We start from the raw sequence: 19,803 nt of genomic DNA, 5'->3' as shown, positions 1-19,803 counted from the left end.
TATTTAAAATTCTTATTTTAATAGGCCTGGCTTCCAGCTATCTCCATGGCTTAATGTATCTGTTGGGACATCTTAGAGCAGCATGGGGGGAACTCATCAACTTCCAAGTAGAAAATTTCCATCTGATCCATACCTCAGTCTATAGCGAGCTGTTGTGTGGGTGAGACTGGCACCCATCTCGTCCACCCTACAGCAGCACCAGGAAGACAAAAGAACCACTTAGGAAGTCCCGTGAGATCCTGCTAAAGGGTTTTGGGCACTGCCTGCTGCAAGGGCAGGTGGGATTTGGAGACAGCCTGAAGCCTGGGGTGCCTGCAAGGAATCAGGCACACAAGGCGTTAGGTCCAAATGCTGCTTTAAATAACGCCACCCAGCTGGGTTGCCTTGTCCCCTTGTACCCAGCACGCAGGGAAGCGATGAGGGGTTTGCCTCGCTGGAAGACATCCACCCAGCTTTGTTCAATTACAGCAATGAATCACATCCAATTAGGCAAAGGCTTGACCACACACCCGGTGTGACTTCGTGCTTCGGTGGGTCCTGTTGGTGTCACGCAGCGCCAAAGCCACGTCTCCTGGCTTGCCAGCGCTCGGGCTGCTGCCTGCCTTGTCCCCGAGGCGTGTGGGGCGGCGTGCATCTTATGGGGCTGGGAGCGAGACCCTTGCCCCATCCCCTCTGCCATCCCCATGGGCTGGCAGCCGGCAGCGCTGCGTTTTGGAGCAGCTGCTTGCAAACCTGGGCAGAATTAGCTGGGCTCCTGTGGGCAGCGGCTGACGCACGGGGGGGATCTCGTATCCTGCCCGCAGCCCTCTTACACAACCTGCAGCCTGCGAGGGGCTTAGAAAAGCCATAAAGCTGCTGCAAACTGTGTTTCGCTCTCGGTGTCTAACAGCATCACGCAGCTCTCGCTCAAATAAATAAACTCTGATGGGAACCCCCCCCCGCCCCACTTCATTCCCTGCTTTAATAAAACTTGCCACAGCGCTGCGTTTTTTTTTTTTTTTTCCCCAAGTCAGCAGATTTTTAGGCTGGTTAATGAGGGGGAAAAAATTTCTTCTCCCCCCGCACCCCATCCAACTGCCTCCCCCTTCTTTCGCGCTGGGGGCCAAGTTTGGATTGGAGCCTGGTGAAGTTTCTGTGTCATTTCCTGTTGCTGCCCTCGACACTCGCTCCCGCGCTGCTCTCCTCCCGCAGACGCTCACACGTCCTCGCTCCCGGCTCGCTGCTTTTTGGGGAGGATGTGAGCAAGCACGGGAACACCCCACGCTCTCCCCTGTCACACCGCCTGCCTGCTGCCGTCCCCACGGGCTCAGCTCCTGGCCAAGCAGAACAGCCGAACGGTAAAACAACTTTCTTCTTTTCCCAACAGCTCAGCGATACTTTTTTTTTTTTTTTTTTTCCCTTCTTTCCCCAGGCAGCTGGGAATTTAAGGCAGCGAGAGCCAAAGCAGCCTTTTTTCTCGCAAACTTTCTTCGCCAGGGGGGATGTGGCTGGTGGCCGTGGTGGTCCCGGCGGTGATGGATGGGAGCAGAGGTGGGGAGCCAGGGGTTCGGGATGCGGAGCCCGAGCGTGGCGGTGCGGGAGCACGGCGCGGGGCTCCGGCGAGGGGAGAGGTCAGCATCCGCGAGGGCTCGCGTTGATGCTCTTTTGCAAACACTGATGGCTCGATGCAAAAGGAAAAAAAAAAAAAGGAGGAAAAAACCTGGCTGTGGGGAAGCCAGTGCAGGGAGGTGAAGGAAAAAGCAGGGGGTGCGCAGTGTTTTCTCTTACGTGTTCGTCTTTCAGCTTCAGCCTAGCATTTACCCCAGTGAAAGGTTTTACCTAAGGCTTGCTTGCTGTGGAGTTCAGGGGTTTTGCAGTCCCAGTGGCTGGTATCAGACAGAACTGATACTTGCTAGAATCTGTATTGCGCTCGCTCGGAGGAGCGGGCACAAATCAGCTGGCATCTGTAAAAACCTGCCTGTAATGCCTTTCCTTTGACATTTCCTTATTTGCTCGCTAAAGGCAGATATATTTATTTATTTGGCGAGAAAATGACACAAATGTTTGTGCTTTAAAGCAGAGCGACTGTGACTTCATGTGCTATTTCTGTCAATCCCGACTCGTTCTGTCTTGACTGTTTCTTGGACAAACAAGGCGTAACAAAGTGATGGCTAAATCCCGAAGCATGTGCTGGAGCCAGTTCCCAGAGCTTTCGGAGTTAAAAGGCTTGCTTGAACTCACTGACACAGGACAGTAAATTTCAACATGTCAGTAAGTGAAGGAAAGAAGAGCTTGCAGAGCATAACACACCGGCAGATAGGCAGCGGCAGAGAGTTGGTGCTGCACAACCCCAGGGTCTTCACGGGCAGGATTAGTTCCCAACACCTCCAGCTACTCGGCAGCATTTAGAAAGGTCAATTATATGTGTAGTGCTTACCGGCTAATTAGACGTGGGGAAAAATGCCTCGGAGTTGGCCCTGGGAAAAATGATCTTAACGCTTTGTGTACAGTGTGTTTACCTCCGAGTCATTGCTCGATTCATGTTTCTCCCTCCGCTCACCCTTATTTTATGTTAGTTTTGCACTGAAGTCCTGCCTGGCACTGATCCCCACGATGGGAGTGCAGGTACAAGATGAGGAACGTAGGCAGGGGGCTTTGGGCACACCCTGAGCACACCAGTCCTTCGCCCCAGCCTCCAGCTCAGGCACATCGCATCCCATGGCCGGGGAAAGTTCAAGCTCCCTGCCCAGCCTTGGCATCCCTTGTCTTGTGTCCATAAGCAATGAGGGACCCAGGAGACGCTACTGACATCTTTGCCTGGAGTTCATTTCTAGGCAAAAGCTCGAAGTCTGTTTCACAGTTCCTGTACAAAAGTTTTGTTCTTTCTTTTTTCCTTTTTTTCCAAAATTGAGCTGTGTAGGTAATGCTTTTTTATTTTATTTTATTTTATTTTTTTGGGTCTTCCCATCTCCCAGACTCTTTCTGAGTATTGTGCTTCTCCTTACTGATTATTCAGGAAGTTTTCTTCCCTTTCAGCTTTCTCCACTCAGCTCTGTCTGTACAAGTGAACTATTATTGATGGTCTGTGCTGGCACCTTGCTGACACCCATGGTCCTTGACATAGGTTGGTGTGGGACAACTCTGTTGTGTTGCTGGGAGCTCGGATGGGCTGGGACACTCCAGAAAGGCATTTTGGATGTGGCCACCTAGTTTTAGAGGGTAGGAGAGTTTATTAATACGTAGGCGGCAGGCTGTGCCAGTTGGCTTCAGGGTTGAAGAATGGGCTCTGGCACCGTTCAGTTTACTAGCAGAGACGTAGCCAAGAGGTTAACAAGCTCGTATAACAGAGGGAGGGGAGAAGCTGTAGCAGGAGTTACTCCTGGCACCTCTGAGGAGCTGAAGAAATCGTATTTACCTGGAACTATGCTTTGCATTTCTAGATATGAAAGGAAATGGAGTGACAGACTGACGTTTTTGCAGGAGTCCACCAGACAATTTAACTCGTAGGTGAGCTGAGCCATTGCACTTGCAAGGGGACTAAGCAGCTTCAGGCGATGCTTAAAGGGTGGTTAGGACCTGAGGATCTTTAGAAATCCATCCCCGTATTTACGTGTTGAGAGAAAAACCTGTTTCAAATGCAATTTTGGGTAATCCGATTATCATCTATCCTATGACTTAGGCTATGGGTGCCACAGTGGCTTTAGATAAGAACAATGCAATTTCACCCTTAACTATTTTGGACCTAAATGTGAACCCACTTCATTTTAAGCTAACATCACTCCATGATTTCAGTGAAGTTACTCCTGTTTTACAGCAGTCGAGGGCAGATGAAAGTCAGTTTCTTCATGTTTGTTTTTGTGTACGATTCGCAAGGGAGAAAGCAAGACAAGAGAAACCTGCTCAAGGTGAGATCACGGTGGGAACTGAAGGGGCTTGGGTACCACCAGGACCTTTCTGGCTTTTTTGGATTTTTTTGACTTTCTCACTTGCCCCGAATCTCATCTTTATGTTCTGTTAATGGAACCTTGCTCTCTATAAAATCAAATGCCAAAAACGGGGTCCTGGTCCTGTCTCTCCCCTTGTGCGAGCATGTTCTCCACACCATGCTTTTAGTGTTGATGTGGCCTTGACAGATGAGTCAAGGGATGGAGATTCCAGTTCTGCTGCTTGCCTTGGGAAAGTGCTCTGGAGCCCAACAGACTTTACTGTCTGGAAATATTTCCTGTTGCACAACATAAATTGTCTGTTTCAGTTTAATCCTGTTGTCTTAAATTACATCACTAAAGTAGTACCTTGAGTGAAGCCTCTCTTTTGGCCACTTCACTGCAGTGGGGGAACCAGTATTGTAAGAGGCCTCAGGTTGTGAAGTCTCTGCAAGAAGGTGGAGTGAGCACGAGTTTCCCTTCCCCCTTCCTCCGTCTTGCACAAGCGCAGGATGAACAAGTCTTGCTTTGTAGCAGCTTAGAGGTGCAGGTCTGTGCTTCTTCTAAGCCCTGAGCTAGACACTTCAGTCCAATGGTGGCTGCTGATCTCCAGGAGACATCTCCCATTGCTGGTGGCTTCTGATGGCTCTGGTGGTCCTTTCCTCTGAGCTGCTTTTTTGTGCTTAAGCTCATGATGCTCCCTCTCCTATCCTGCCTGAGGTTGCTCCAAGGATGCTCCGGTGCTGCCTGGCCTCACGTTGCCTGCTGCCTGCTTCCACTTTCTGCTGGGGTTTGCCTGGAGCCCCAGATCTTGTGGTATTTAAGTGCTGATGCACAAATGAAGGTAGCGTTTACATGCTCTCGTGAGTCTCTGGCTCGCCTGCGCGAATCTCTTGTTTCCGTTCTTCTAGAGCAGCGCCACTACCTGCGGACAGCCCTCGCCTCGGTGCTGCAGGGAGCTGTTGATCACTGCTCTGTTTATGGGATATTGCCATAGCAATCAGGATGCGTGGCGGAGATAATCAGGAGATGAAGAGGTGCATGCCTCCTTCCCTCTCCCTCCCTCCTTCCCCAGCCAGTATCTTGTTTGCATTGGCTATTTTTAAGCCTATTTGCTACCAGAGGCTGAAGATCGCAATCGGTCTGAGCCTCGCCACTGTGCAACTCACAGCTGTTTCAGGTGGATTTGTGCTGAGGGTGGAAGGGTGGTTTTTGCTCTTCCAGCTGCTGGCTTGGGGCTCCTGATATAGCTGCTGATGGTTGTGGCTCCCCAGGAAATCAGCGAAGGGTACCAGCCACTTTGACACAGGCTTAAAGCCAGAGCTTTTCCTCCTTCCTCCTGACCTCTCCTGGAGTCGAACCGATGAACACAAGGTGAGAGGCTTCTGTGTCCCATCAGCAGTCCCCTCAGTCATCCTCTCCCTCCCTGGAAGTGTTGTTTTTGGTTAATTTGTACAAGACTGGGCCTCCATGCTCTATCCTGTGGGAGGAAGCTCGAAGCTGGAATTTTGTAATAAAAGCCAGATTGTTCTCCTGAGGCACAATGGAGAAGGCCACTCCTGTTGCTTCTCCAGTCCTTGTAAGCTCTTGTTCAGCTTCATCTGCTAACTGTGAAAGGTTTTCTTTCCCCATTGAGAATAAACCTGACCTCTGCGGAAGGTCAGCATCGGGGGTGTTTGTTCTGAGATACGTGATTTCCACGGAGCCACGGTGGGAATCCCAGACCACATCTTCCTGATGCAGGTTCCCAGCAGTTCGCCGGGGCTGAGTCACTCTGAACGCACCCCCAGGCCATCTGCAGCGTTGCTGAACCGCAGCATTGCTGAATCTGAGGACTTCTGCTCCCCTGTCCTTGGCCAGTCTCTTTGGTGCTACCCAAGGAGCGCAGAACAGCCTGTCCCTGTCCCCGCCAGAGGCAGCTGGTTTGTGCTGGAGTGAGTGTGGGTTCGTACCTGCAGCTCAGGACAAAAAGTTCTGCACTCCTTAAAGGCTTTCTGCAGTTAGGGAAAAAAAGGATCTGGTCATCTGATTTTGGCACTGTCACTGATTCCCCATGCGACCACATTATTTAAACTTTCTTCTCCTGACTGCCAGCAACAAAAAGACCACCACTCCCTGCTCTCTCCTCCTTAATTTAATAACTTAAATAAGCATGTACTACCATAATTGAAATGTACGCAGAGAGCATGCTATACAAATAAGATTTTGCTTCTTGGCTATCAGTCACCCTACTAAGGACAGCGATAACAACGGGTGAAGCCCGTATCTCATCCTCAGTGGTACCTGACACTCACACTACCTGTAGCTCCTCTGGAGTTTCCCAGTTGGACTTAATTTCGCTAGCTTAATAATATACATCTTGTACTCCTTTTATTTGAGTAGTCACTGTGATTGCCCTCTGACATAGTCTAAAATTATGTAAATTATGCTTGGATTCCTCTTCTCTCTCTTTTTTTTTTCTTCTTCTTTATTAATGCATACATGGACCGTATAGTCTTCAGAGATTTATTTTTCTTTAATGAAATCAGCCTCCTTTTCCTGGCTAGTGTACTGCACGAATGTCACATTTAAATATATGCTTTCAAGTTCAGTCCTCTCCCTCAGACATATTACTTTACACTACATTTGGCTGGGTTAAATTGCACTGCTGATTTACTACATCAGTGGCCACGAAAGACTCGAATTCCTCTGACTCCTGTTTTGTTGTTTCTCTCTATTTACTATACACAGTGCTCTGGTTTTGGAATGGTTGGCAGACTGTGAGCTTACATTTCTTATTTCTTGTCTCCCCCTTGATATAATATTTACAATTGGATTCATATATTTAGCACACTCAGAGCCGAGTACATTGCAGAGCAAGTACAAAAAGCTCTTTGGAGAGCAGTATGAGTGTCACAGTCCTGTGCTGTGCCAGGCACCAGCTATACAGAGGAGGAAAAGGGGGAAAGATGTGACCAAAGTGCAGGGAAGCTCCCTTGTTTGTCTTCTACAAGCAGGAGCTGGAAGCAGGAGGATGCTCTTCAGCCAGCTAAGGAGGCTTGAACAGCACCGAGAGCTCAAGGAGGCTTCCCCTCTCCTCCTAAGTTTTGTTTCCAGAAGATTGCCACCTCTCTTCTCTGTCCACAACCTGCCTGAATGGAAGCTCTGGGTATGAGATTTGAGTCTAAATACCTTTCACTAGTTGAGTTTAATTGTTTAAAAAGCAAACTAGTGCAGCATTGGGAATTCCCTTCTTTTTGCTTGCTTACTTGAAGAAGCCCTGGCTAGGCAAATCTGCCAGGCATGCTGGCTCTTCCTGACCAAAGGTTTTAAAACAAAGGTTAAAGCATGTAGTGACAGCAACAGTGGCAACATAAACCTTCCCTGGAGAGGAAGGAGGCACCCCAAAGGCAGTCAAGCCACCCTCCACCTTCCGATTTTACCTCCCTGTGTGGGGCTGCATCACCTCTCCTTCAGGTGGAAGCTGCCAGGTGGTGCAGGTCTCATGCACTGCCAGTGAGAATTTTCAGCTGATACTCAGGAAAGGCTTCTCTGGTGCCAACCAGTTTCTGAGAGGAGCGAGCCAGGAGGTAGGTGCCTGTTCAGATATATCCCAGCCAGCTGGCTGGCTCTCAGCTTGGCAGGCGGGAGCACCTAATTGCCCTGCACAGACACCCTGTCTCCCTGGACAATACACGAATGCTTACAGGTTCTGAGTCATTCCTCAGAAATTCAGCACTCTCTGTTAGATACCTCAATGCTCACGATAGGTGCTCTGGGTCATGCTGCTGGGCAGGACGTCTTTAGGTTCGTATTGTTCTTTATTCTAGGTGGCCTGAAGTCAACTTTCCGTAGCTTGGCTTTTGCAGGTGCAAAGGAAAGGTTGCAGTCTGGGGAGAAGTACTGTTAGGCTTAATCAGTATTTGCAAAAAAAAAAAAAAAAAAAAAAAAAGTATGCAAGGCACTGCCCGTTGTTACTAAGAGAAATTGTGCGTGTTAGGACGGGGACCACATGGCTATCGTGCCACGCAATCTCACTTTATTTTCTAGTAGCACTAAACACTTACTGATTCTGTCCAGACCTTGCCTGTTCTGTAATTTTCTAGAGTTGTCTCTGCGAGGCAGAAGCTTGCCTGCAAAAACATAACAAAACAAACAAACAAAAACCCAAACCAACCCAAAAAAAGAATAGTATCCATCCAGGGTGCTAGTTTGTTCTCTGCACAGCTTTTACTGTGCAGCTAGCTCACTGCCAAGCATCACACTGCGCAGCAGAGAGCGAGGCAGAGAAGTGCCTGTGAATCACCATGGAACAACAGCAGGCGAGCCAAGCAGGCCCATGTGATTTTAGGCAGGGCTCAAGAATTTCATTCCTTTAGCTTCAACCCAGGGGGCAAATTTGTTCATTTCTCTGGCATCGCAACAATGATAAAGACTGTGCACCCATTTGCCCTGAACCGGTGTGGTTTTTGCTGTGAATCACTTGCTGTTCCCATTGTGTGAGATCATAGCAGTTAAAGGAAAGGTGGAGATTCACTGGGACCAACTCTCATGTGTACTAAGCTGCCTTCACCCTCTCCTGAGTGTAGAAGATAGCCTTAAAGCAAAAGTAAATGGTGTAGTCAGAGCAGTGTAAGCGGGTTCTAGAATCAGACAAGTTCACTGCTCTGAAGTGTGTTTTGCAGACGTGTTAGGAGATGGGTGCCAAGCTGTGAGCTGTCTTTTATCTCCACAATGGATGATGGAGAGAAATTTTAGGAAGGTTGAAGTACCTGTGTCTGCAAAAACTGAGTGCTCCAGTGGTTCTTTTGCATGCTGATTCTTGAGTTTTTTTTCTGGGAATTATTTTGGAGAGCACTACTTGGCTTGGAATAAAAGTATCTGAGATAGCTGTGTAATAGCATAGACAGTCAAGTTCCAGCACCCATGCTAGCATCCAGAACTAGGAAGGAATAATTCTGGGAAAGACAGGAATACAGGCAAAGATATGAAGAACACCACCTGCTCAAGAGAAGCAACCTTGAGAGGCAGACACAAAACATCCTACCTTGCCTGTCCATGTCTCCTGGACAGCCTGGAGTTATTTCATATGAACACATCTCAAAGCAGGCACCCTAAATTACAGCTCTGTCGCAGGTTCTTCAGGGTATAACATCCCCCTGCAGCCCTCGGGACTATTATGGACTAAGTGCAGCTGGAGGAACTAGGACACTTGTGTCCTTCACCATTCATGACAGTAGGAAGGTCATCTTATCCAACTGCAAAATGGGAGAGCTATCTTGCACCCATCTGCCAGAGGTTTAATTCTTTCTTGCTTGCAACTTGCTTGAAAAACGAAAAGCTCAATGCGACTGCTGTGTGTTATTAATGAGGGAAGGTTGGAAAAAATCCCCAAGCCTTTCTGTCATATAAGTTGCTTGAGAAAAGACATGCTATCCGTGGCGAGACCTCACAGCATGCAAGTTCTCAAAGCATATATGTAAAAGTTTGAAACTGGAGGTTTTGTTGACCCTGGAAGAAAAAGCAGATTCCAAACTGGGGCTCAGAAAAAAAAAAATCTCCTGTTTCAACAATATTTGTTCTTGCTTTATTGATGAATAGATGCAGCTTGCCTGTGTTGTGGTTTTGCCCTGTTTATCTTCTGTGTTTGCATACATTCTCTTTCTGGGCAATTACAGTTTCAAGAGTTGGCCTCAAGGTAGGCAGCATAAGAGCCACGTCATCTCTTCCTTCCTCCCTTTCATTGAATTTCTGAGCTTGGGGTCCTGCTTTTGAGCAGAATTTTTGTGATGGGGACTGTAGGGACTAGATTACCATAGAGAAAATGTGAACCTCCATCAAGGTTTGAACTTTGGTCTGCAGAAAAGAACCTGATATTTCATTCTGAAAAACCTCTTTGGGCCATAAGGACCTACAGATTAAAAACACATAGCATAGGAAAGCTTAACAAAATACAATCTCCATGGCTTTGCAGGGAATTAGTTCTACCTTGTTGTTTCCATTGAACCGTGTGACTTGGAGAAGGATGAAGTGAACCTGCTCAGAAATCCTCAGGAAGAGACGTGGACTGCTTGAGGGTATCCGTGGGGGCTTTTCCCCCTGTCCAAGGCTGGGTAGTCGGTTCAGCTGTTCTGCTGCTGCAGTGCAATATGCAGTGACAAGTCTTCCCTGTGAGGTTCAAGGCACAAAGAGAAGAAGTCATTGCCAAGGCAGGCTGCATTTTTTTTTTAAATTATTTATTATTATTATTATTATTTTTTGTAGGGGAAGGGAAGGTCTGTGGTCCCTCACTCCTTCTGAGTGTTTCACCTGTTATATCGCTATGCAGAGGCTGGTACTGTGGGATGACACCAAATTCTTCAATTTGACTTCAGATTAGCTCTTTTTTGACTCTCTCAGTCTGAATGTCGTCTCATTACAACCCCTGTTTACTGGGAGGCATTGTAGAAAAATTCTAGCATGCATTTATTCAAATATAAATGGAGTAGCTGTAGAGCTCTTTCCAAAGAGTTTAAATGGCATCCTTGGCAAGAAAATAGAGAGGAAGAAAATATCTGTTACATGCGCCTGTGTATTGCCCCTAGAATAGGATCAAAGTTACAAAAAGAAACTGTGGTTTTGTTTCTCCGCAGTTGTTAGAGTTCACAAACTTCCCAGGATCTATATTTCAAGGCTTTCATCAACCAGATTTTTGTACACATTTACATTCATTCAAAATAGTTTCCAGGCAGTGGGTGATTAGTGGTTAGACATGGCCTACAGTTTGGTGATAATTTGATTAAGTGAAATCCTTAGGAAAATGAGCATTCCAGATCTTTCATGTTCCTGTGCTTTACCTATGGACCACATCTCCTTCCCCACCCAGTCTCACAGGAGAAATCTCCTTTATCTCCTGCATTTCAGAAAGGAGCAGATGAATGCTAGGCAGGAAAGGCGAGGGGATCCTTCCAGCCAGACTGAGCAGCAGGAAAAGATATTAACTCCAAAAAAACACCACTTTTACATTTTTCCAGGAGAATTCAAAAGGCAGTCATTATCTCCCTCTCCCCAAGAACTCTGTGTACTCTGGTTCTTCTGCATGAATTCGGCATTAAGGACCGCGGTGTGCTACTAGCAAGGGGCCGAGAGGGTGTACCGTGGAGTTACAGAGTTTCCAGAGGTGGAGGAAGCACAAGATTCATAACATCTTGAGAAGACTCAGACCTCCTTAACGTGCTTAGGAGAGCACCCTCCTGTAGCATCCCTTGGAGAAGCATTCCTTTGTCAACGGACCTGGATGCACGAGGAGGTGGTCTGCAAACAAATGAAGACAACCCATACCAGCACACTCCCCTGCTGCCCAGTGAGCCAGCCAAGAAAGCAGATAAAATAAAAACAAGATGTAAACATTCAAAGCTTAGCCAATTTTTATTTATGTGCGACTGAAAGAATTCTCTAATGTTGTGCAGGCTGGGCCATGGATTTCTTTCAGAGGAAGATGAAGTGGTGTGAGAGTATGGCTCGTCTGTAAGTCCTGGCTAGTAGAAGGACCATCTTGTGTCCTGCTCCTTCATTTAGAAACAGGGAGAGTGGAAGGGACAGTCAAGTCCTCAAGTGTCTACTTTTACAACAATCTTTGCTCTACCGAATTCCTTCAGGCAATTTTGGTTAAAAATATTGATTTAAAAAAGAAGGATGATGTCTTTCCGCCTTCCTGTAAGTACTGCGGGTATTCGCCTGCCACGGTCAATGACTCATGTATTTCCAGTTGGTGAGAAGGGGTTTACAAACGTTTGGATTTACAAACACGCATGGATTTACAAACAGTCACGTCATTTGTCTCCGAACCGTAGGCTTCACACGAGCACAGTGCTGTCTGGGGTGGCAGACAGGGACAAACAGCCGTGCCTTCTCTGTGTCCTGGAGACCTTTCCAGCGGCTGAGAAGCCAGCACGGCCCTGCATGGACCTGCCGTGGCTCTGCTGACCACTCAGGGAGGGGAGCATGGGACACGCTGGGCTGAGAAGGACGCTGTGCCCTTGCAAAAGCCCAGCCATGCATCCCAGGGACAGTGGCAACCTTTCCTCTTTTCTCCTTCCTTAGGAGTGCAAAGCAAAAGTGATATAGACATTTTGTTTTCCTGCAGGGGAAATTCTCTCCTCCCCCAAGGCAATGAAGTGATCTGTCAGAGGAACATTTACCTGAGAAATTAAAATCACAGCCTCCTGGCTGCCATCACGAAGCAGGCAACCCCAGTTATTTCCCTAGGTTCCTAAATAAAAGGGGAGAAAAGACCACTGAGACCATTCAGTCCATCTTCCTGGATAAAAGCAGACATAGATTTTCCCTGAATTAGTTCCCATTTCAGTTACAGCAAGCATCCCACCTTTGTTCTGCAGGTGGTACCATCCTTGGCAGGGGTTGTTCCACCATCACCAGCGGCTGACGTGGGTACAGCCATTACCTTCCCTCTCCTTGGCCCTAAATCCTTTTGTGTGTGTGCCATTAGTGGTCCGTGTGTCCTCGTTTGGGACACCCTGAGCCGTGGCAGCATCTCCCGGGGAGTGCAGCCACCTTCATTTGCAGGTTCCACACATGGAGAACACATGAGAAAACCTCAGGATGATTTTCAGCCTAAGCTTATTTAAAACTTTATATGGAAAAAGAAAGTTCTGGAAGTCCACGCTCCAACATGCATGGGACTCGGTTAATTCACCTTGAAGAGGCCGTTGAGAGAACTCTAAAAATGCACGCCGCATTAGGGATAGGACGTGGGTGAGTGCACCGGAGCAGCACCAGACAAACAGCAAACGCTGCAGCAACCCAGCGAGGAGGTCATGGGAGCTGCGGGGCTGGCAGCACCGCTGAGCAGATCCGTTTGCGCTGCGGCCGTTTTTTTCTCACAGATGGGATAAAAATAAGATAGATTAAGTATATCCTAGAAAAAATAGTTTTGCTAAGGCTTGAGCCAGCTGCCAATGTCAGCAAAGGGAGCAAGTAATGTAAGCAAACTTCAGAGAAGGAAAGCTGCGGAGTCTCCTGCCGGAGAGAGCAAAGGGGGCTGGCTCCATGCACTGGCTGGATGTGGGGTGAGGGGTTGGCCGGGCAATTAAGTTGATTTGTGTCTTCTGTGTTTACCCGGGCAGATCCCAATGGAGAGGGAGGTTTTTCTCTTGGCTAATAAATATTCCTGCCCCTAGTTTCAAATGTTTTTCTTCCTGCTGTGGCCCTTTTGAGTTAACCTCAGCCGTGGCAAGTCACTCAGGCTGATATGTAAGTGTTGAGGGTCCTGGAGAAATCTAGAGCCTTTTGTCATGGCCGTTAATGGCTGTGCTGCTTTTCCAGGGTTAGGTCTACATGTGGATGTGATTTCGCACCCAGCTTTCCAGCAGCTCCTTGTGAATGGCCAATCTGGGCGAGGCGAGGAACTGCTCCCTAAAACCAGACCTTCTATCAGCGGAGGGAGCAGTGGCAACACTTCTGCCATCTGTGCAGGAGGATGCTCCCCGGTGAGCATGAAACTGCTCTTAGGATGTGTGATGGAGCAAAAGCAGATGGTGTATCAGGGCTTTGGTGGGCCCAGATGAGCAATAGTGCTTCTCGGTTGCTTTTCAGTAACTGGCTGTGAGCTTGGTCTTAGGCAGTGGTAGATCATCTGCCTTCATTTAGTGGGTTGTGAAAGCAGAGGCTTCCTGTTGATTTCTGGTCTTCCTTTCCTTTTTTTTTTTTTTTTTGGAGAGTTACAGCTCCAAGTTACAGCTGGGTTAAGGCTGGTGGCATACTGAGGCTCCATACGTTAAGTCTTTAGGGGTGCTGATGTATAGAAAACCCCTGCTCCAGGTGAAAACATCATCCAGAGAATTATTTCCTAAGCATACAGGCTCCATTTCTCTTACCCTGCTTCCTGGTTAAGACAGGGGAGGCCACATCTGAAATGCTGCTGCTCTGATTTGGGAGTACATACTCCACTTTGGTGAGGTGTAAATGGTAAGGGGCATGACAAGAGGGAAGGAGGATGTCATTCTCCACTATATCATGGTTATTTGTTGCTCTCCGGAGTGGTTACTTCTGGTTTTTAAATGCATTTTATTCAGACAGAGGTAACCTCGGGAAAAGGGGATTGGGATTGTGTAGGGAACCTTCCTATGATGAATGTCTGCCTCTTTTTGGTTAACAATCATATTTGTTACATTAAAACAAATGCCACTATGTGACCCAGAGAGCTTGTGGAAGGGGGCCAGAAAATAAACTGTTGCTACTGACGAGATAATGGATTAAAAAAAAAGAAGATAGCGGCACTAAAAAAGGAAAAGGAAACTCAGGCAAAAAGCTGTTTCTCATTTCTTTTTACTTTGCCCTGAAAATGAAGACAAACGTGGTTTTTCAGCTCAGTCTCACTTTGTAGAGTTGTTGGGTTGGACACTTGGGGGATAAAGATTTCTAACTTTCCTTTCCCATGTTGTTTGAGAACCGCACCAGAAATGTGTCTGAGTAGCAAAGTTCACTCCCTGCCATGTGTGAAGATGGTTAGGGCCAGGGTTTTGATTCACTTTGCGTGAGAAGTAATAACCAGACACCACAAGTGAGTCAAGACTCTAGGATGGCCAAGAGGGAGCTGGATTCATTTTGGCCCTCTTCTCTGTAGCTGGTGTCTGTCTGTCTGGATCTGTGAAAGTGATGCCATTAATGCCAACGCACCGATCCCTCTGTCTGTCTGGCAAGCCAACATCAGTCTCCCATCTGGGTATGATGCAATTTCCTTTGCTTCTTTATTAGGAGATTAAAGGAGCTGCCTCTTCTCCCTTTTCCTTGTAGATAATTTATTGTTTCTGGAATTAATAGCTTTTAGTATTTGAAAGTTTCCTGCAGATGGATCAGGAGCAGAAAAGAACATTGCCATGACAGCATTTTATAGGCAGATACCTACAGAATAGGCTACCTGTTTCCTGGCCCCCCTATTGTGTACAGATTGAGACTTAAGTGTTTACCTGAGCTGCCACTTCAAAAACCGGTTTTGTTTCTTATAGCAAATTTAAGAGGCTAAAATGACTTTTTGTGGTAACTGCTGCTAAGTTCAGTGGTGACATAAAGAACGGTGTCACAAAATTCAGAATTCTCCTCCTCTTGACATTTGGCACATTGGGTAATGCATATGCTCTCAACACAGCAGGCCATCACTCCTTATCACCAAGTTTTGTATCTGGATGTCCTTCCTACCTAGAAGCTTCCTTTGCCTCTGTTGCGCACAGCAAATGGCATCTGCCTTGGTGAGTCTCCTTGTTTCATCTGGAATAGAGTTAATTTTCTTCCTGGTAGCTGTGGTACTGTACATACCTAGTAGCTAGGTATGGTGCTGTGTTTTGGATTTAGGATGAGAATAATGCTGATAACACGTGATGTTTTAGTTGTTGCAGAGCAGCACTTACACTGAGGCAAGGACTTTTCAGCTCCATCAATCAGCTGGTGGTGAGCAATCGCATTGTGCATCTCTTGTTTGTGTATTCTTTTCTTTTTCCTTTTTTTTTTTTTCTTTTTCCTTATAAATCTGTCTTTATCACAACCAATCTGTTTTACTTTTTTTTTTCTTTTTTTTTTTTTTCTTCTGATTCTCTCCCCCATCCCACAATGCGGTGAGTGAGCAAATGGCTGTGTGGTGCATAGCTGCCTGCTGGGTTAAACTACAGCGAGTCTGTAGGGTTATATAGGGATTTACCTGTTGGACTGAAAGGGGCTGCTCGTCCTTTAGCCCAGGTTAAGAAGTTGTGCCTTTTGGGGCTCTTTAGGGCCCCGTTTCAGTCTTGACACTTTGTGGGACTTGCCATATGTCGTGGTCATTCTTTTAGGACAGTACTTACTAAAGCCATTTATATATTTTTACAGCTAAGCACAGGAGTAGCACGAGGAGGTACAGATGTCCATCAGTTTTGCACCAGGTTGCAGAGACCACTTGGCAAATACTCCAAAGAGAAAGTTCTCATACGTCTGTGAGAAGTCTCTCTTGCCCAGGGCCAAGACACACTGGAGAAGTAGCTGACACAGCCTCCACTGCTCTGCTTATCTTTTGCATTCCCATTGAAGGCTGAGGTTTGGCCAAGCGTGTTTCTGTCTCTGTGCAGACACTGCTGTGACTGCCCAGGCACGCACTCGGGCTAGGAGCCAGCAGGTAACAGCTCTGTGACATGGCCAAGGCTGCCGCCTGCCTGAGGAGGTCTTCTCCTCCTGTATCACGCTACCAGCAGGTGCTGGGATGTGATGCTGGAGGAAAGGAGACTTTCTGGGGCTTTTCTCCCTCCTCGGCTCCTGGGAAGAAGTATGCAGGTCTAATCATGTTACAGGTGGCTTCAAACTATGACTTGTCCTGATCTACCTCTTCGTAGCAGGTCGAGGAGGATGCTTGTTTCAGGGTTAGGTGATTACCGACATGCTTGGGCAGTGGATTAGGGCTTTGAGCCCATAGTTGTGTCCTCAGCCTAGTGTGTGGCGTAGTCTTGCAGCACTCCTGTTGTGCAACTGAACCAAAGACGTTCAGAATATATGAGAGGTGTGTTTGCAGGTTTAAAGGTTGGTAAAGCAATCTGGTTGCTTTGTTTAATTAAGGCAGTGTTGGAAATACAGAGGGGGATCTTGTGACCCATGGGAGAGGGACAGTCTTTCTGACCCATCTGCAGGTATTTCCAGTGCTTCGTGGGTCAGCATATTCCCATTCCACGTTTGGTCTGTTGTAACTGAATTAGTAGTGACTCTCCCTGTGAGAAACCCCAAATCTCTCTCTTTTGCTGGCCATCTGATGAGCGTTAATAACCAAGGAGCAATGAGCAGCTGGTAGCGCTTATCAGAGGCAGCTCCGCGGCTGGTAGCTATCTCCTCCGGGAGAAGCTCTGCAGGGGGAGTTCCCACCTCACTGCTTCTTTGCTTCACTGGAAATCATTTTGGTTGTATATCTTGGCTCAATATGCCTCCAATCCTTTTCCTGGTATGAAGATTCACAGCTGGAGTCTCTGTCTGCAGGGGCTTGCAAAGCCCTTTTCTTTGGATGCGGTGATGCCTTCTCCCTTTGGTGGGGCAATGAGGGATTTGGAGGGGCTAGCACTCATGATAAGCCCCTGGACAGAGTGAGAAGACACTTGGACCGTGATGCCCAGAGGATTTTAGGGCTTCCTTGTGATTGAAAAGGTGGAGCCATCTCTAATGACCGTTTACTGCCCTGCAATGAACACAATATATATCCTTTGTAATGACACTTCTTTCTTTCTTTCCAAATAAAGGGTTGCTTTACTTACCTGGATTTACAACTCCAACAGCCAAGCTCTTTTAATAAATTGCCCAATAAAGACATCATTAATCTCTGCCAGAAAGCTTTTTTTTTGCCCATGTAGTTTTTACTCTACAGCTTGGAAGGAGAAGCTATAGCAGGAAATAGGGTTCCTGGCCCCTGCATGAGGTGCTTTGTTTGTATAGCCATGTCAGATGCAGGTGTGTGATTTTCCACACTTCTTACTGACACAGTGTTACTGGCAAAGGGTTTATGTACAAAATGAGCCAATGTCACGTACTTTCTCCATCCACTGGAGAAGGTCCAGTTCCACTCACCCACCTTTTACCAAGAGCTTAATGGAGAGAACGGTAGAGCTGGTGGCACAGTGAGAAAAGAATAAAAGGCCAAGTTTTATTGCAGGGCTTTTCATCATCACTGCTGGGAATTGTGAAAACACACGTCTGAATAAATGGGTTCTACGGTGCTGGGCTGTGAACAGGATTTGAACCCCCAGGCACTGGCACTTAGCTCTCAGTCTCCTGAGTTGTACAACACTACAAGGCCCTCTTAAACGGGGCCATTTTTTTCATGATTCAAGGCTGACTCAAAGAGATTTTCCTATCTGTTGACTATGAAATATATATATATATTTCATTTTCTTCAAGAAAGACCAATTTATTTGCCATTTGAGTGAAATCAATATTCTGAAATGCCATTTCAATGAAATCAAGGTTGTAAAGTAAACAGGGTAATGAGAAGACAAGCGCTGTGCATAGATTTTCAAATGTCAGACAGTTGATAGATTTTTTCAAATATATAGCTTGATTTCTCCGTGATAAATAGTGGAGATGGATAGCAGGTGAACCAGAACTACAGAAGGAGATGTGAAAGTGCCTGTGTTTTCCTCCCGAGCTAGTGGCAACCTGTAGACATGGATGGGACTCCCCTGGGCTGAAGACAGAGGAGATGCTGTTTTTCTGTATGGATGTGGCTGGAAAAAGGCAATTTTAAACCTTGAGCCTCTAGTGCTGAAACAAGTCATCTCCTGGATGTTTTGCCTCAACAGTGGGATTCCCAAGGGCTAACGGAGGAAGGGTGGCAGGGGATCTCTGTGTGAGCCAGTATTGTGCTGATGCCCAAGCCCATGGTGCTGGAATCGCCATCTCTGCTCTGCCTGCACAAATCCCCCAGCTTTGTGTAAATTTCACATGTTGCACGAATGACTCCCTCTTGCTATTCCCAGGATCCGTGGTGTGTTTCTGCTCTGCTAAGCAGTGGCCACGGTCCAAGCAGCAGCGGCTGCAGTTTTATGCTCCTGGATCGGAACAGGGCTCGCGTAGTTTGAATCATCGCTCGCAGTCACCCACAACAGAAATGCTTGCGATTAGAAACCTGTGAGATCATCCCTGCAGCTCACAAAGAAAGTTTGACATCTTGCTGGGGAGAAAAGGAACTGGAAGGCTGAAACAATTATATGCCACTTTACCCCAAAACTGCTTTGAGGTGGTGGGTGAACAATGTGCAATGCTATATATATATTATATTTTCTTAACCTCAGTATTCTTCCCCAAAATGTAGTCCTGAGTTCCGAAGTTATGGTAAGAGTTGAAAGTGGTTGGTTTGCAGACCATTTTTATTGCTAGAGAGAGAGGTAAATAGCCAAAACTCACGTAAGAAGGAAGCCAATTCCTAAGGTAATTGCTATTATTTTGGTTGGAAAGGAACTCTGGGAACATTTTACCATGAAATGAAAGCTTACAAGAAGGTAATTGAAGTAATGAACTGTTTGAGGGAAGAATGGAGTAATGATTTTGAATTGGTAATTAAATAAATAAATAAATAAAAGAAGGTTGAGAGTTAATACAACCAGAATCTTGTATCTTTGCAGAGCTGGTGAGGAGGACAGTGATATTTAGCAGATGAGGACAGTGTTGCTTTGGGTTCAAAGAAGGGATGTTTATCTCTAAAAAGTATGGGTACTGATGAGTGATAACAGCCTGGAGTTCTCCGTGCTGGTTCATTTTTCAGGCTTGTCACCACCCATGCGTTTATTTTTGAGGGTGGGAGAAGGTGCTGGAAGTGGTGTGGGGTAAAGGGTTGGTGCTGAGTGGGTGTGATAGGGTGGGTGGTGCTGGCATGCAAGGAGCGGTGACAGCCCTTTTCCCCCACTGACTCAGCCTCCCCAGCAAAAGGCTCAAAAGCCTAAAAGCTGTTTTTGGTGTTTTCTTTGACTAGGAAAGCAGATGTGGTGCTGTGCCCACATTCGTTGCTTCTTGCAACCCTCTGCTTTGTCCTCTCTTCTTGCCCAGGCTCACCAAAGTGAGCTACCTGCTAGTGCTGAAGGTGCAAATAACTCCATTTGTGCCTGCAACATGTAGGATTCATACCCTAACAAAAGCAAAAGGCTCTCCTTGCCCCCAGGCATTAAGGAGGGGAGAGGCTGGAGCGCTGTGCTGCCAGGAATCCAAGGTAAGGCTCCGACCTCCCAAACTTCCCATTGTTTCATCCTAACCCAGAAATTACTCTGGCATCTTTCTTATTCCTGCTGGTTAGAGAGACTTAGAACTTTCATTAAATGCTGGATTTGGATCTTGGCTAATGAAAAGAAAAATCATGCGCACAGTCTGGCAGGGGAATGGAATATCTGGGCAGTGTGAAAGCTCCTCTCAGGTGCAGGCAGCGCTGTAT

The 19,803-nt window shown here is 46.9% G+C and overlaps 1 protein-coding gene across 10 annotated transcripts in view; it reads left to right on the top strand.

The window, feature by feature from the left end:
* Window positions 1-19,803, top strand: part of EVA1A (eva-1 homolog A, regulator of programmed cell death) — a 204,020-nt gene that overhangs the window by 139,569 nt on the left and 44,648 nt on the right. For 2 of the 10 annotated variants that reach the window (XM_083829514.1, XM_083829522.1), the window contains exon 1: window positions 1,180-1,337. The exons of the other annotated variants lie outside the window; for them this stretch is intronic. The gene's annotated coding sequence lies outside the window, so the exon portion shown is untranslated. Of the gene's footprint in view, window positions 1-1,179; window positions 1,338-19,803 lie in introns of those variants that run through there. 10 annotated transcript variants of the gene reach the window in all.

This window comes from Anser anser (assembly GCF_964211835.1).
Source record: "Anser anser genome assembly, chromosome: 3".
NCBI classification, from domain to species: domain Eukaryota; kingdom Metazoa; phylum Chordata; class Aves; order Anseriformes; family Anatidae; genus Anser; species Anser anser.
Note: the sequence above shows the minus strand (reverse complement) of the source record. Positions and strands in the feature narration are given on the sequence as shown.